Below are 14,834 nucleotides of genomic sequence, written 5' to 3' on the forward strand. Positions count from 1 at the left end.
GATTCTTTTGAGAATATGTCCCTGGCTTCTAGTGAAGGCTACATAGGCTCTTTTTGTGAGAACTTCTCCCTAACCCAAGCACCCACCCTTTTGTCTTCCTAAAGCTGTAGTTCATATTTGGCTTTCTTTTCCCATGCCATATCCATGGCACAGATGATTGGATAAAAAGTAGATACATGATCAGAACCAAATAAACAAGATTCTTCTTTCCTTCTCCTCCTCTTCCTTCTCCTTCACTTTCTTCTCCCTCTCCTCTTTCTTCTTTTTAAATTGGATGTTTGGAACATTTGTATTCTTATCATATAAATGAAGTTTCAGAAAAAAAAAACAAAAACACTCTTCTGAGAAAGAGAGAGAGAGGTGAATAGAGGCAAAGAGCAAAACAAACTCAGGAGACACAGAGAGAGAGAAAGAACATGTGTTGGATTCCTGGAAGCCTTCCAGTACTTGGTATAGTCCAAGTGGCTTTTGGGTTTCATTGACTCACATGCATTGATAATTTCCCCATTTTTGTTTAAAACAATTCAAGTTGGATTCAGAATGTGTCCATAATTCACACTGGAGCTGTTTTCCTAAAATAAATTATTTTTTTTTATCATTATCCTGCATTGAACCACCACCTTGATGCGTCTCAGGTTTCTTTCTGTTCTCAAGATGAAACTCCTTAGTATGATTTACCTGGCCCCTCACAACATTTCCCATTCTGCTTTCCTATTTGAATTTCCCACCACAAACCCCGCCCTAGCAAACTATGTGTCCTAATTCATCATGCTCTCACAACTTCTGTAGGTTGTCATGCCAGACCCTGACAACCTACTTCCTCTGAACAGTTAGTAGTGAGCTTCTTAATCACTTTTCTAATACTTATTCAGTGGTGTGCTAGAGCTGACTTACTCTACCTCCTAAGAGCTGATTTTTAAGTGTTCAGAAATTTTGCAGCTAGTTGATGCCATATTGGTTGCTTGAAATCAACCACAATGGGAGTATTTACACCATAAAATTGGCAAGCAATACATATCAAAGCACCTGCCTCTCCCCAGAGTCAGTTGTTAAACATTTACTGGCAAACTACTGCCTATGGCACTTGTTTTACCATTGTATTTTGATCATCTGTCTTCTGCTCTCAAACCCTGGGAGTGGGCGAGACAGATGGCAGATGGATACTGGAAAAAGAAGGGAATAAGGGCTAAAAGTAGGGATTTTAATCTCTTACATCAAATACGCTGTTCATGAAACTTGTGAAATCAAAGGATCAATGAAAAGCTACCTGCATTTTTTGTTGTTGTTGTTGTTGTTGTTTGGAATAGACCATTTAAGAGATAACTACATATGCTGTTTGAAAATTGTTTTAAGGGGAGTTATACATTCTTTCCTATTGCCTATTGCAACTTTGGCATCCAGTACAGTCCCTGTTAAAACTAATCTTAGCAAGTAGAGAACATTTCCTCTCATGCTGACCAAAGTTAAGATTAAGTCCAGGTGATCTTCATCTTAAAAAAAATTCCCTTTATTAAAATAAAGACCACTTTTTGCTCACTTTTAACCATTTCTATAATCTAATTATTTTGACTTTTCCCTAATGAGTTCATTTTCTTCAACTTTTATTAAAGTTGTGGCTCCCTCCTCAATTAATATTTTAAAAATTTTCAAGCAGAAATGACTTTAAGAATCTTATAGTTAAACATCATCTTTCATAGAGCAAAAGATAGGCCTCAGAAAAATGGAAAAATTTGCCAATATTACATAGCTAGCTATTGATAGAGCTTATACAAATATCCATGCTTCTTGAATACTCAATGTTATTTCCCCTCTTCTCATCTACTTTCATTTTAGGACTGTGGTAGTTAGAAAAATTAAGAAAATATTACTTTAAACCAGTCTTTCTTGTAAAATATTTGCTTTCTGAAGGCACCATATCTCTTTGCTCTTTAGGCAGAACTGTTGGGGGCTGCTAGTCTCCCTGGAGTTTTCCCACCTGAATAGTGGTGCTGCAGTGCCTATTTCTGTTTGTTGTCTGTCCTGATGGTTCATTTTGATTTCACCTTTATGTTTTGTGTAGCTCACATGGTTCTGCTCTATCCAGCAGGGTTCTGCTTTCAACATTCTTGAAATAAGAAAAATGCAGGGATAATTTTAAGTGAGTTGTGCTGGGAGTTAGTAAAGGGAAGGATGGGTTGTTATGGCAGGATTAATTGCAGCTGCTGAAAATGCAGCTGGATGGAGAATGCCAGGTCATAGAGAGTGTACAGTGGCTCACACATACACACATACATAGGCTCATTCTTATTGTTGTGCAGGGTGGTAGTTCTTTTGTGGTAGGCAGTGTGTGTGTAGAGGACAACTGAGACATGTGGGCATGTGTAGCTGGAATAGAGAAAGGTGGAAATCCTGAGGATGGCAGCTGGGGCTCAATCTGTAGCATTTAAGGCAAAGGTTTGGGAAGTGCAATGACAGAAAGGGTAGCAGAGGACAGGGAGAGTAGAGAAGGCAACAGATTTGCTTGCATGTAACTGCCTCTGTTATTAGTATACACGCATACATATTTTTTTCCTCTCATCTATTGTGAGTCATTCTTCTGCCTACCCTCTTTTTAAAAATTCCATTATTATTTGTGAGTTAATATATATAGGGTGTTTATTAATTTAAACCTTACTGAGCATTGTTACATGTGAGACACTTTGCTTCTACCTCAAAACCTTGTAAAAACTATAAAAGATGTCATGGACTTATATCATAGGAAAAGGAGGCACTTGTTGCAGGTATATTTTCTACAAGTTTGCAATATATGAAATTAACAATATTCAACTTTTTTGAACTATAAAAATGATAGTATCATATTGTCTTTCTTTTATTTGTCCAGGGTTAGTGAGATATAGACAACACCTGAAGTGGTTGCTGTGTGGGGAGCCATTTAAAAATGACTTTTATTTTTATTGTTCCCTTTCCAGAATATGTAGCACACGGCTTTGAAATCTAAAAGGGTTCAAGGCTTCAGGGTTCTTTTTTGTTGTTGTTGTTTTGATTTTTTTTAGATTTTATTTATTTGTTAGAGAGAGAGAGCATGAGTGGGGGGAGGGGCAAAGGGAGAGGGAAAAGCAGATTCCTGCTGAGCCTGGAGTCAGACATAGGGACCCATCCCAGGACCCTGGGATCATGACCTGAGTTGGAGGCAGAACCTTAACTGACTGAGCCACCCAGGTGTCTGTAAAAAACTTCAGTTTTAATCTCAGTGCTCTCACTTACTTTCTTTGTGATCTTGAGCTCATTTTATTGCCTCCATGAAACTTAATTATTTCACCTATAAAATGGGGATAGCAGTAGAAACAACTGTATTAGTTCTCTCTTGCTACATAACAAATTTCCCCAGAACTTAGTGGGTTAAAAAAAAATAAAAAAAACCACAAACATTATTCATAATTTCTGTGGGTCAGGAATTTGGAAGCAGCTTAACTGGATGGTTTTGGTTCACATTCTCTCATGAGGTTGTGGTCAAGGTGTTGGCTGGAGTTTCGTCACCTTAAGACTAGACTGAGGCTGAAGGAACTGTTCACTTGCATTCATAATGAGTTGCTGCTGGCTATTAGGATGTCTCAGCTCTCCACTGTGTAGACTTCTCTGCAGGGCTACATAAGTGCTCTCACAATATGGCAGTCAGCATCCTCCAAAATGAGTAATCCAAGAAAGGGTAAGATAAAATCTGCACTATATTCTATGGCTTAGCCTCAGAAGTCCTACATCGTCCTTTCCACAATATCCTACTGATTATGTAGGTCAGTTCTATTCAGAGTAGGTAGTGACTGTACAAGAGTGTGAATATCAAGAAGGCAAGGATCACTGAAGTCATCTTGGTGGCTGGACCACACCAACCATACATTTATTGTTAGGAATAAATAATGCACATAAGTACTTAGCCTGGCATGTATCAAGCATAATTTAAATTCTAATTAAGTTATTATTAATATTAATTTATTAAAATAAATTTAAATGTTAATGCATAATTTCTGTTTAAAGTTTGTAAAATGCAAAAAAAAAAACACAGAGAAATTTTAAATAAAAAAAACACCCATTTCTAACTGTTCTCTAAACCTCTCATCTAGAATAGTACATATAACACAAAACATGCAGTGAGGTGTGTCAAAATAAAATTCTAGAATCCTTGCAGCTCCATAGGTAATTATGTGACTATTTGAAAAAAAAGTTTTAATAAATACAAAGTTTATTTTTGCTACAGTATAATCTCATATTTAGTTTATATGGTCCTTTTGAGATTATAAATGAATTAGGAAGAAATTAGGAGCAAGTTCTTTTCAATATACTAAATTCTCTTCAGTGGTCTATAAGTTCATAAATTCCTCCTGTTCTTCTGAATACAGTTAATGTTTTATTTAAAAGGTATCTTTTGGTTGTAAGTGACAGAAACCAAGTCAGTCTATTTTAAGATAAAAGGGAATGTTTAAGCTCAAACAACTAATAAGTCAGGGGTGGAACAGTGTGTGACATAGACTCCAGGGGTTCAAATGATATCCTCAGGTCATTTCTCATCTTATGTTGCTTCCCCCAATGTGGTGAGCAACATGGTCACCAGTATACCCAAACCCCTACATTTATAGCATAGCATTAGAATAGAAAGAAGATCTTTCCCTCCCAGAACGTACTTAACAATCCCAAGTCACATGCTCACTCCTGAGCCAATCGCTGTAGTTAAAGAGATGAGTACTATGATTGACCAGCCTGGTTGATGTTTGTACTTTGAGATAACAGTATTGATGGTGGTAGTTAGTGGTAGTGGGTAGGGTTGGAGTCAGGGGACACCATGAATTTTAGTCCCACCAGCTCACCATAGGAGCCAGAAGAAATCTAGTAGGAAAGTGTGTAAAGAAAAGGAAAATTATAGCTACTATAGCTGACTATGAATAAGTAGAATTTATGATAGAAGCACTCTGCAAAATGAATTAAAAATAAATGTTTAGAATAGTTTTGTTTCCTATTATATATAATATTTTATTTTATATTTTTATAAAGGAAGAAGGCATGGGGTGTGTACATCCTATAGTTAGAAGATTTAAATATTGGTCACCTGTGAGGGGAAAAAAAAAATCTTTCCTGCTTATTGTTGCAAAGATGGACCACACAAAAATTAGTTTTTTAATAACCCATGACACAAAAGTATAAAATATAGAAGTTTAGAAAGCTGCACAAGCACTTTGTGAATATTCTACAGACCAATAGTTTTAAACTAGGTTAAGAAAGGGTGCCTGGGTGGCTCAGTTGTTAAACGTCTGCCTTCGGCTCAGGTCATGATCCCAGGGTCCTGGGATCGAGCCCTGCATTGGGCTCCCTGCTCCACAGGAAGCCTGCTTCTCCCTCTCCCACTCCCCCTGCTTGTGTTCCCTCTCTCGCTGTGTCTTTCTCTGTCAAGTAAAGAAAATCTTAAAAAAAATGTATAAACTAGGTTAAGAGGAATTGGTTCAGACTATTTATTGCTGAGGGATGGTAATGATTCAGAGAGGAAGAATCTTCAATTTCCAATCTCTCAATTTTGTTTTTGTCTGTCTTATCTGGAGGGATCCTGCATGAGTTTTCATTTGGAAGGAGGGTTCCATTACTAGGAAAAATAGTTTGGAAATCTAATGTCATGTAAAAGATGATTATAAAGTTTTAGGGTCTGTATGCCCTCACACATTCATTCAGTTATTCAACAAACATTTGTTTATTTGTGGGCAAATAAACAGAAGCATTTCTCTTCCCTCTTGGAGCTAAGAATTTAGGGTGTATCTGTTGTTATCTTAGGGTTATTATAAGCTCAGACCAGAAACTGTGGCCCAAGTCCACTAACATTTGACAGATATTTAGCAAGCTCCTATTATGTGCAAGGTAGTAAGTGGGGCAATGTCATGGGTGGGTGCTGGGAATGCAAAGATGGATAGCAAACCCTGCTCTCAGAAAATCACAAATCAATATTGTGCTTCTTGGTCTCAAGGATGGTGGACTTTTGACCTCCTCTTATGCTTCTACTAGTAGTGAGGGAGGAAATATGTAGTGAACATTGTCTTCCATATTTCTCATCCCACTCCCCACCACCAACAACAACAAAATTCCTTCTGTAATGTTTAAAGAACCTCTAGGAAGAAAAATGACCACTATACAATAGCTTTTAGGTGGCTAAATCACACTCATGGACTATTTGTAGATCCCAAGAGGACTATACTGTATCAACCTCATTCCTAACTGTGGAACAATATTTCAAATGCAAAACCTTCTTGGAGGGGAAATTTACATGTTTTTATTTATAACATCTATACTTTAATTCAGAATTCTTAGGGCAGAGTTTCTTAAAGTGTGGTCCACAGATCACCTATATTAGAGTCACATATGGAACATACTAAAAATGCAGATTTCTGGGCCTCACCCCAGACCTTCATAATGAGAATCTGCAGACTCCAGAATTCAGTAATTCAAAAGAGAACACTAGGTAAGTCTTAGACACACTAATGTTTCAGTGAGCAATGTTTCTTAGGTTCAGAAACCTAAGTTGTGTGAGATCTCAAATGGGTAACCAGTCTTACTTAGGAATGTATTCATTCATTGTGTTATGAGTAGGCAACATTAACAAACTCCATTAAAAAATAGCAATGACAAACCACCAACATACCACTAATCAGAGTTGGGCCTGGTAAAGCAGGTCTCTTCACACATCAGTTTTCTGTTCTAACCCAAATCAAAGTGACTACTGGCTTGGTAACAGAGAACCCTATTTTTCCTTGTTACAAAGATCTGGGGATGCAATAAAGTTAACAGAAGAATAGCCCTCTGGCTGGACACCCAGCAACCCCATTCTCAAATGCCTCCTAAGGCATCTAGGAAGTCCCCAGAGGGTACTTCATTGTGCTTTCATGTGGTCCCTAGATGACCACATGCTCTTGCTCTTCAAGTTTGCATTAATATTGCTCTGAAACTATCCCTGGTGCGTCCTGGCTTTGTACTACTCTGCTACTGATGAAAGCAGCTTTGAGGTTGCTGTGGTTTTCTGCTCTCAACTTCCCAAACCCAGGAGCTTGGTTTGGTCCTGCTTTCCTACTTCTAGTTCCAACAGTTTACCCTGCCAGTGAGGAATACTTTCTTCATCTAGCCCTGTGTTGTCTTCTGCATCCAAAGTTTTAAATGGATTCAACTTTTAGTTTCTGTGTCTTGCCAGAGAGTGGAGTGATGTGCTTCTCATTTGGTCATATCTTCCTGTGCACAGAAATTGGTCAGAAGTCTCTTATGGTGGAGTTTAGGAGGTTGGGTAGGGAGCTAATGACACTTAAATTGATTTTTTTTTTCTCACAAGTTGCTTCAACTTCATATCAAGTTTGTTGACCTCAACATCCTCTCTAGTAGGTTGAGATTTTTTTTTTTAATAAGGTGATTTCATTGAGTTAACAGTGTCATCAAGGACATAACTTTCTGTCTTCCTGCTGTGCCATCAATAGCTCATTGGCTTGTCCTCACACTGGTTCACTCCATGGTCACAGGATAGCTACAGCAGTGCCAGGCATCAGATACAGACCCAACAATCAAAAGAAGAGGAGGTCCATCTCTTTCTCTATATCTGTTTTAATACTGAGGAAACCTCTCTCACAAGATTCTCAGCAAGTTGAACTTTAATCTCTTGGACAAGAACTGGATCATATGCTCACTCCTAAACCAATCACCATCAAGGGGAATAAGTTAATCTTGAGAGGTTTTTGTTTGTTTGTTGCTAGAATATTCAATATATTCTCCCTAAGGGCTAGACACATGAATACAGTTAGAGTGTTATTAGCATAGAAGAAAGAGGTGGGTTTGGGATAGGCAACCAACTACTAAAAGACTTCTGGTCCTTCATGATGAAGAGCTCTGGAAGACTAATGGAGTTGTTCATATCCTTATCTCTGGCATGTTTACAACTCCTAGATTCCCACTCTGGAACCATAGAATAGCCAGAAGCACATCTGATTTTGGTTTACAGTGATGAGGATGTTCTAATTTAATTTAATTTAATTTGATTTGATTTTTCACTGGTTATCCACAATCTACAGTGTCTGATTTTTCAATTCATTTCTAACTAGATCCTGCCTTTTTTTTTTAGAAAAAAAAAACCTAAAAAATAAGAAACGAAAACAAAACTAAGAACTTTCAACAGTTTGCAGGTGAGTATAAGTAACATGAAGGTTTAAAATAAAACAATTGAGGGGCGCCTGAGTGGCTCAGTGGTTAAGCGTCTGCCTTCGGCTCAGGTCATGATCCCAGAGTCCTGGGGTCAAGCCCCGCATTGGGTTCCCTGCTCGGCAGGGAGCCTGCTTCTCCCTCTCCCACTCCCCCTGCTTGTGTTCCCTCTCTCGCTGTGTCTCTCTCTGTCAAATAAATAAATAAAATCTTTAAAAAAATAAATAAAAAATAAAATAAAACAACTGAGATTTAAACAAAACATTCATGTTTGATAGCTTCTAGGGTTTTCCAGTCATTTCATTTCTCCTGATCAGAACTCTCTCTCTCACTTTTCACAACAGCCAACAAATTTAATGGAGCGAGTAACATGAGTCACAGACCACAGCCTCATTTCAAATGAAAAATGCCAAAGTACACCCTCTGCCTCAATCCTGTGTCAAATTCCTGTGTCCAAAAAAAGGAGGGAAGGAAGGAAGGATGTAAGAGGAAAGGAAAGATCTCCTGCAAATCTGTCAAATGAACAACTGCAAGCAGCCATTAAAGTTAATTAGAACCAAGTGTCAGAAACAGAACTTTGAAGATTTCACTGATGTTTACTCTAAAACCCACTTTCCCCCAAAGCTTCCATGTGCTTCTTTATTTGGTTTTATTTCTAGGACTTGTGCTTACAGCAGCAGATGTGGGAGCAAAAATGAAATCAGAAGGACTTTGGTATTCTGGAGTAAATTTCTCTCCACTGCATTAGCGAGAGAGAACAGATTGTAGCTAGGATAAGAGCAGTGTAAATAATTTTAAGTGTGCAATAGCACACAGCATCGATTTAAATGACCTGGTAACTCGGCACCATCCCAGGCAATTATTCCTTAAGCGGGATTTATGTTGTGTGTTGTCAAAAAGCAGTCCAAACCTTGGACACATATATGTTTAGATATATGTTTGGAAGTTGCTCTTCTCAATTGGAAAAGATCTTTGCTTTGTTATAAAAATCAGAAAGGCCATTTTCTGTATCTTTTCTTTTAAATTTAATAACCCTCGGTGGTATGGAGGAATAGTTCACTTTTTTCCAGTAATTTAAATATTTTTGAAGATGCACATGCAGATTTATTTGAAAAGTGTCTTCTAACAAGGATAGCATTTATCATTAAAAATATATGAATGAAATTACAAGAAGGCTTACTCTTTTATTTTTAATGATATCTTTTATATATATCTAAAACTTTCTGGGCTTTTAGTGAAACTGCAAAAGAAATTAAAATATTTTAGGTTTTCCCCTCCACATTTCTTTCTGGGGAAGCAGCAAGGCTTGGATTCACATAAAGAACTGCATGTTAATGTCATAGCCTCAGATTGACTGGGTAAATGCCAAGGAGCACATCAGAGTTAGTAATGAACCTTCCAGTGACAACTCAGTCAGCCTTTGACTTCATGTTTTATGGCTCCCCACTCTGTCTGACATTATATTGCAGGACTATAGTTGGAATGCTGAGCACAATGGTTTGCACATTCTAATCTCAGGTGCCCAGATGTGTTGGTGGATTTTTCTTTTCAGTTCACAGCCAATATGCCTCATGAACCTTGGGTTTAAACTTGGCTGTAATTTTGGCAGCAGAGCTGCCAGTCAAGAGCTGATCTAACCCTTGCATTTGCTGTTCTTCTCTCTCATTTATAACTTGCCAAAGCAGAACCAGATCTATGGGACATTCTCAGGTGGGATTCTGATCTAATGTATAGAATCTATACAAGTACTGTATTGTTTCATAATATAAGAAAAAACATGCTGGATTCTAAAGCCTTGTCTTTAGCTTCTCCAACTTTTTTGTTGTTGTTCCTACTGTTGCTTGACACCCTTACCTTGGTTTTCTCTAAAAAAGTCTCATGAGTGAGGCTTCTCCAAACCCTCCTCCATCTGATTTTGCTAATTGTGATATGATAAACTTATTTCTCTCTCTCATTCTTCCTCCTTTAGTGGGAATAGACACATTAAAATCAGGATAGCAAAAAGAGGAATTTGGTAATGAAGAAAGGAACAGAAACCCTCCTTATGCAAAGAGATTGTTTTGGCAGCATAGAACTATCCTGTTGTCTTACTAATTCTCCACTTGCAGCATCCTAAGTACTATCCACCCCACCACACATATCCCTGTCCACAAATAATTGTTAACTTGTGCCAGATGCATGAGAAGAAGAGGAAGGTCTCCAGAAGAGAAAGGCAGAGGGGTCAAATAGACATCAGTCATAGAGAGAGGGCTTTACTTTCTAGTGACTCCAAAGGTGGGAGGGGTAGGCAACTCTGATATGTAAGAGGCTACTCTGTCTTCTGGATGATTATGGGATGGAAGTTGTGTCTCAAAGTAAAGGACAATTTTTATATCCTCTGTGTTCTCTGTGAGCACTTGACTTAAGAGTAAGGGTATTTAAAAGTGAATGGTGCCACCCTTCTTATTCATTAGTAAAGAATAGTACTGGGATTATTCTAAATTGACTTCAAATTTCTCCATACTGAACGAAAGCCAAAAAGGGCTGGCTGTCACGAACATTATGTCAGTCTGTTTCCCCACCTTAAATATAGATCGATTTCTGCATGAAGCTATTTCATTATCTTGGTCAATCCATTCAATAGGTGAAGCTCAGATAATTTATGATTTGACTACACCTACAGGATGTGTTGGAACAGGTAATCAGAATCAGACTGTTCATTTGATTATAATACATTGCCTGGGAAGTACCTGCAAATTAGGACCTCAAACAGGATGATTTGAGGATGTCCTTGCCTATGTGGTTACATGTGTAAAGTTCTCTGGAAATAGGAAGGCTGGCCCTAAGCCTTCAGACCTCACCAGCATTTTGGTTTGCTTAATTGAGCACACTCAGATTACTTGTACCCGTGGTATTAGCTATACTAATTTATATTCAATAAACATAAATTCTAAGGGATGAGACATTTAATCAGAAAAAAATTTAAGAGCAAGTTCTTAAAAGTTACTGTAAGATGTTACTTGCTAGCTCATGGCCTCCTATGCTACTGTTTTCTGACACAGCTAACTTTTTGTGCATAATAAAGCAAGATCATAAACCAAAAAATAAAGCAAAGAATGATGGGCTTTTAAGGCTAGTGGTGTTGTTATAGATCATCTGATTGAAACCTATATTTTACAGAAAAGAAACAGGCCTGGAACCTGCATGCCTTCATTCACTGACAATTATTCATTTTGCTCTTATGGAATACCTGGCACTGTTCTAGTTACCAGAAATAAAGTTGTAAACTTAACACTTTAAGTTTCTATCCTCATGACACTTATATTTGACTGAGGAATGAACAAGTGTGGGTATGTGTTTGAGCAGAATGTTAGGTAGTGATGGGTGTTAGGAAGAGAAAGAGTACAGAAAAGAGATAGAGTAATAGGAGCAAAAGTGGGAGCTCTTCTGGATTTGACAGAAAGCACTCTGAGGGAATTTGAGCAGATATCTGACTGATGTGAAGGACAAGCTATGTGACTATTTGAGGGGAGGAGTTCCAGGCAGAGGGAACAGTGAGTGCAGACTCTGAGACAAGATGTTATGTGTGTGTTTGAGAAGCAGCAATGTATATGCTTGGAACTCTGAGCAAGAGGGAAAGTGTGAAATGAGATCACACAACTATCCAGGGCTCAATCATATAAGATCTCAAAGGCCAAGAAAAAGAAGCTTAGAATCTATTCTAAGTGTGATAGGAAAAGATTGGTGATTGGTGAGTTTTAAGAAAGAGTATTAATGATCCAATTTACATTTGAATTGGTCATTCTGGCTGCTGTGTGAGGTGAGAGTATAGGAGGTATAAGACAAGAAGGAAAATCCATCAGGAGAGGATTATAATAGGCCAGGTAACAGCTGTGGTGACTTGAAGCAGGATGATGTAGTTGGTAATAAGGATCAGACTTTAGGAATATTCTGAAGATAGAACTAATAGGATTTGCTGTGGGGTTGAGTGTATTAAAAGATAAACTGTGGCCTATTAAAAATTTTAAGAGTTTATTTGAATAAAAATTTATTCGAATCAGGCAGTGCTAAACCAGAAGTGGTTAGGAGCACTCCTGAACAGAAGCCAGGGAAAAGACTCATATAGTAGAAAGTGTGGGAACAAAGAAGAAATTATTGATTTGCTATAGCTTAAAGCATATTTGGCTCCTTGTGATTGGCTGTCCTTCATGTTTTGATTTCATTACCCTGAGGCATTTACAAGTTTAGATTTTCATTTGTTTATGTAGGCTAGCATGACATTAGAGCAAACTCAGTCTAATGGCCTCTTTGTTTAATTAATAAGTGTGTAATATAAAAGAAAAGGAAGAGTCAGAGATGATTTCTGAGAGGATAGTGATGCCACTTCTTAAGAAAGGGACAAAGAGGTAAAGCAGATTTGGAAAGTAAAAGCAGAAATCAAGAGTTTCTTGATTTTGGTTTTGGGAGTGTTAAATTCAAGACACCTATTAGTCATCCAAATAGCAATGTCAAAAGGCAATTGAATATATGAATCTGGAGCTCAGGAAGACTTTGGGTCAAGAGGTATAAATTTAAGAATCATTACCATTGACTTATCTAAGACTACTGAGAATAAAAGTCTAAACTTGTACCTCCTGGTTGGTCAGAAGAAAGATGGTGGTGGAGTAGGAAGACCCAAGGCTTGTCTTGTCCCACAAACATAACCATATAACAACCAAGTCATCCTAAATACCCCGGAAGTCGACCTGAAGTAGGACAGAACAAACTCCACAACTAAAGGGAGAGAAGAGGCCACATGAAAGAAAGTAGGAAGTGCAAACACAGTGGTTTAGGGGAGAAAGGGATCATAGATGCTTCAGATAGGAGGGAGCTGTGATTGTGGAGAAGAGTGAGAGAGAGGAGCATACAGGGGAATGCACAAGGAGAATGTTTCCCCAGAGCCATTGGCTTGGAAAATGAGAGGGGTTGAATTTTGTGAGTTCTTGCAACAATTGGGGCTTAAAGCTTGGAGTTTTAAAAGTCAGCAGGCCTAGCTGGGATAGAGCCCAGAGGTCACTGCCCTGCTCCTGGGGGCAGACAGTGTGGAAAGAGCAATTTGAAGAACGCCTGGAGCACACAGAAGGGAAATCATTTGCTCTTCTCAGAGTGCTTCCCTGAGAGGCTGCATTCAAGGAGATGCATTTCCAGGAACAAAGGAGTTGGCTGGCACCATTTCCCTCCTCTACTCCTCAGCCTAAAGACAGAAACATTTGCAGGAAGCAGCACAGCGCTGACACTGGCTGCCTAAATTGCTTACACCAAGCCCAACACCCCTTTGCTCTACTGGGACTGCCCCTCTCAGTCAAGCTTGCCTCAGTCCCAGCATGGGAGGCCCCTCCCCCAGAAGACCAGCACAAACCCCTGCCCACACCATGTCTCCTGACTGGAGACTTATGCAGGGCCTCATTTCTCATAGAAGTAGTATCAGGTCTCATTTACAAACAGACCAGAGCACACCTAGTTAAAATTTGCCAAATTCAGGCCAAGGACCAAACACTGCCCACAGCAGGCAAGGAGAGCTTCTAGAGATGACTGGCCTGAAAGATACAACAATCAAAATACAAGAAAAACACATGAAGGACATGCCAGAGACATTCCCTGAAGTGCCAGGCCCTGAACACTACACGACCTCTTCTACATAAAGTCATTACTTTCAGGGGCAGGAAACATACCTGGCTTTCCTAACACAGAGAAGAAGACAGAGACTTAGATGAAATGCCACGATGGAGGAATTTATCTCAAATGAAAGAACAAAATAAGGCTAAGGCCAGAGATCTAAGCAAAAACAGATATAAGTAACATGACTGATGGAGAATTTAAAGCACCAATCAAGGATAGTCACTAGGCTTGAGAAAAGAATAGAAAACATCAAGGAGACTCTTACCACAAAGATAAAAGAGTTAAAAAAAGAATCAGAGATGAAGAATGTAATAAACAAGATTGGAAACATGCTTGATACCGTGGACAGCAGGCTGGAAAAAGCAGAGGAATGAATTGGTGACCTAGAAGACAAAATAAAGGAAAATAAATGAAACTGGCCAAAGATCTGCAAAAGAATTATGGAACATGAGACTAGACTTAGGAAACTTCAGTGACTTCATCAAATATGATGATATTTGTATCACAGGATTCCCAGAAGAAGAAGAGAGAGAAAAGGGGGCAGAAAATTTATTTGAGATAATAGCTGAAAACTTCCCTAATCTGGGGAAGGAAACAAGTATCTAAATCCAGGAGGTGTAGAGAACTCCCATTAAAATCTACAAAAGCAAGCCAACACCAGGACATATTGTAATTAATTTTACAAAATATAGTAATAAAGAAAAAATGATAAGCAGAAGAAAAAAGAAGTCCTTAACTTACAAGGGAAGATGCCTAAAGTTAGCTGGATATTTTTAACACAAATTTTGCAGGTTAGAAGAGAGTGGCATTATATATATATATATATATATATATATAAAATCTTAAATATAGATTTTGTTTATTTGTTAGACAGAGAGAGAGAACACAAGCAGGGAGAGCAGGAGGCAGAGGGAGAGGGAGAAGCAGGCTCCTGGTTGCCCATGCAGGGCTCGATCCCAGGACCCTGGGATCAGGACCCGAGCCAAAGGCAGACTCTTTTTTTTTTTTTT

The sequence above is a fragment of the Leptonychotes weddellii genome, chromosome 14 (assembly GCF_054177405.1).
Source record: "Leptonychotes weddellii isolate Sample4059 chromosome 14, ASM5417740v2, whole genome shotgun sequence".
Lineage (NCBI taxonomy): Eukaryota > Metazoa > Chordata > Mammalia > Carnivora > Phocidae > Leptonychotes > Leptonychotes weddellii.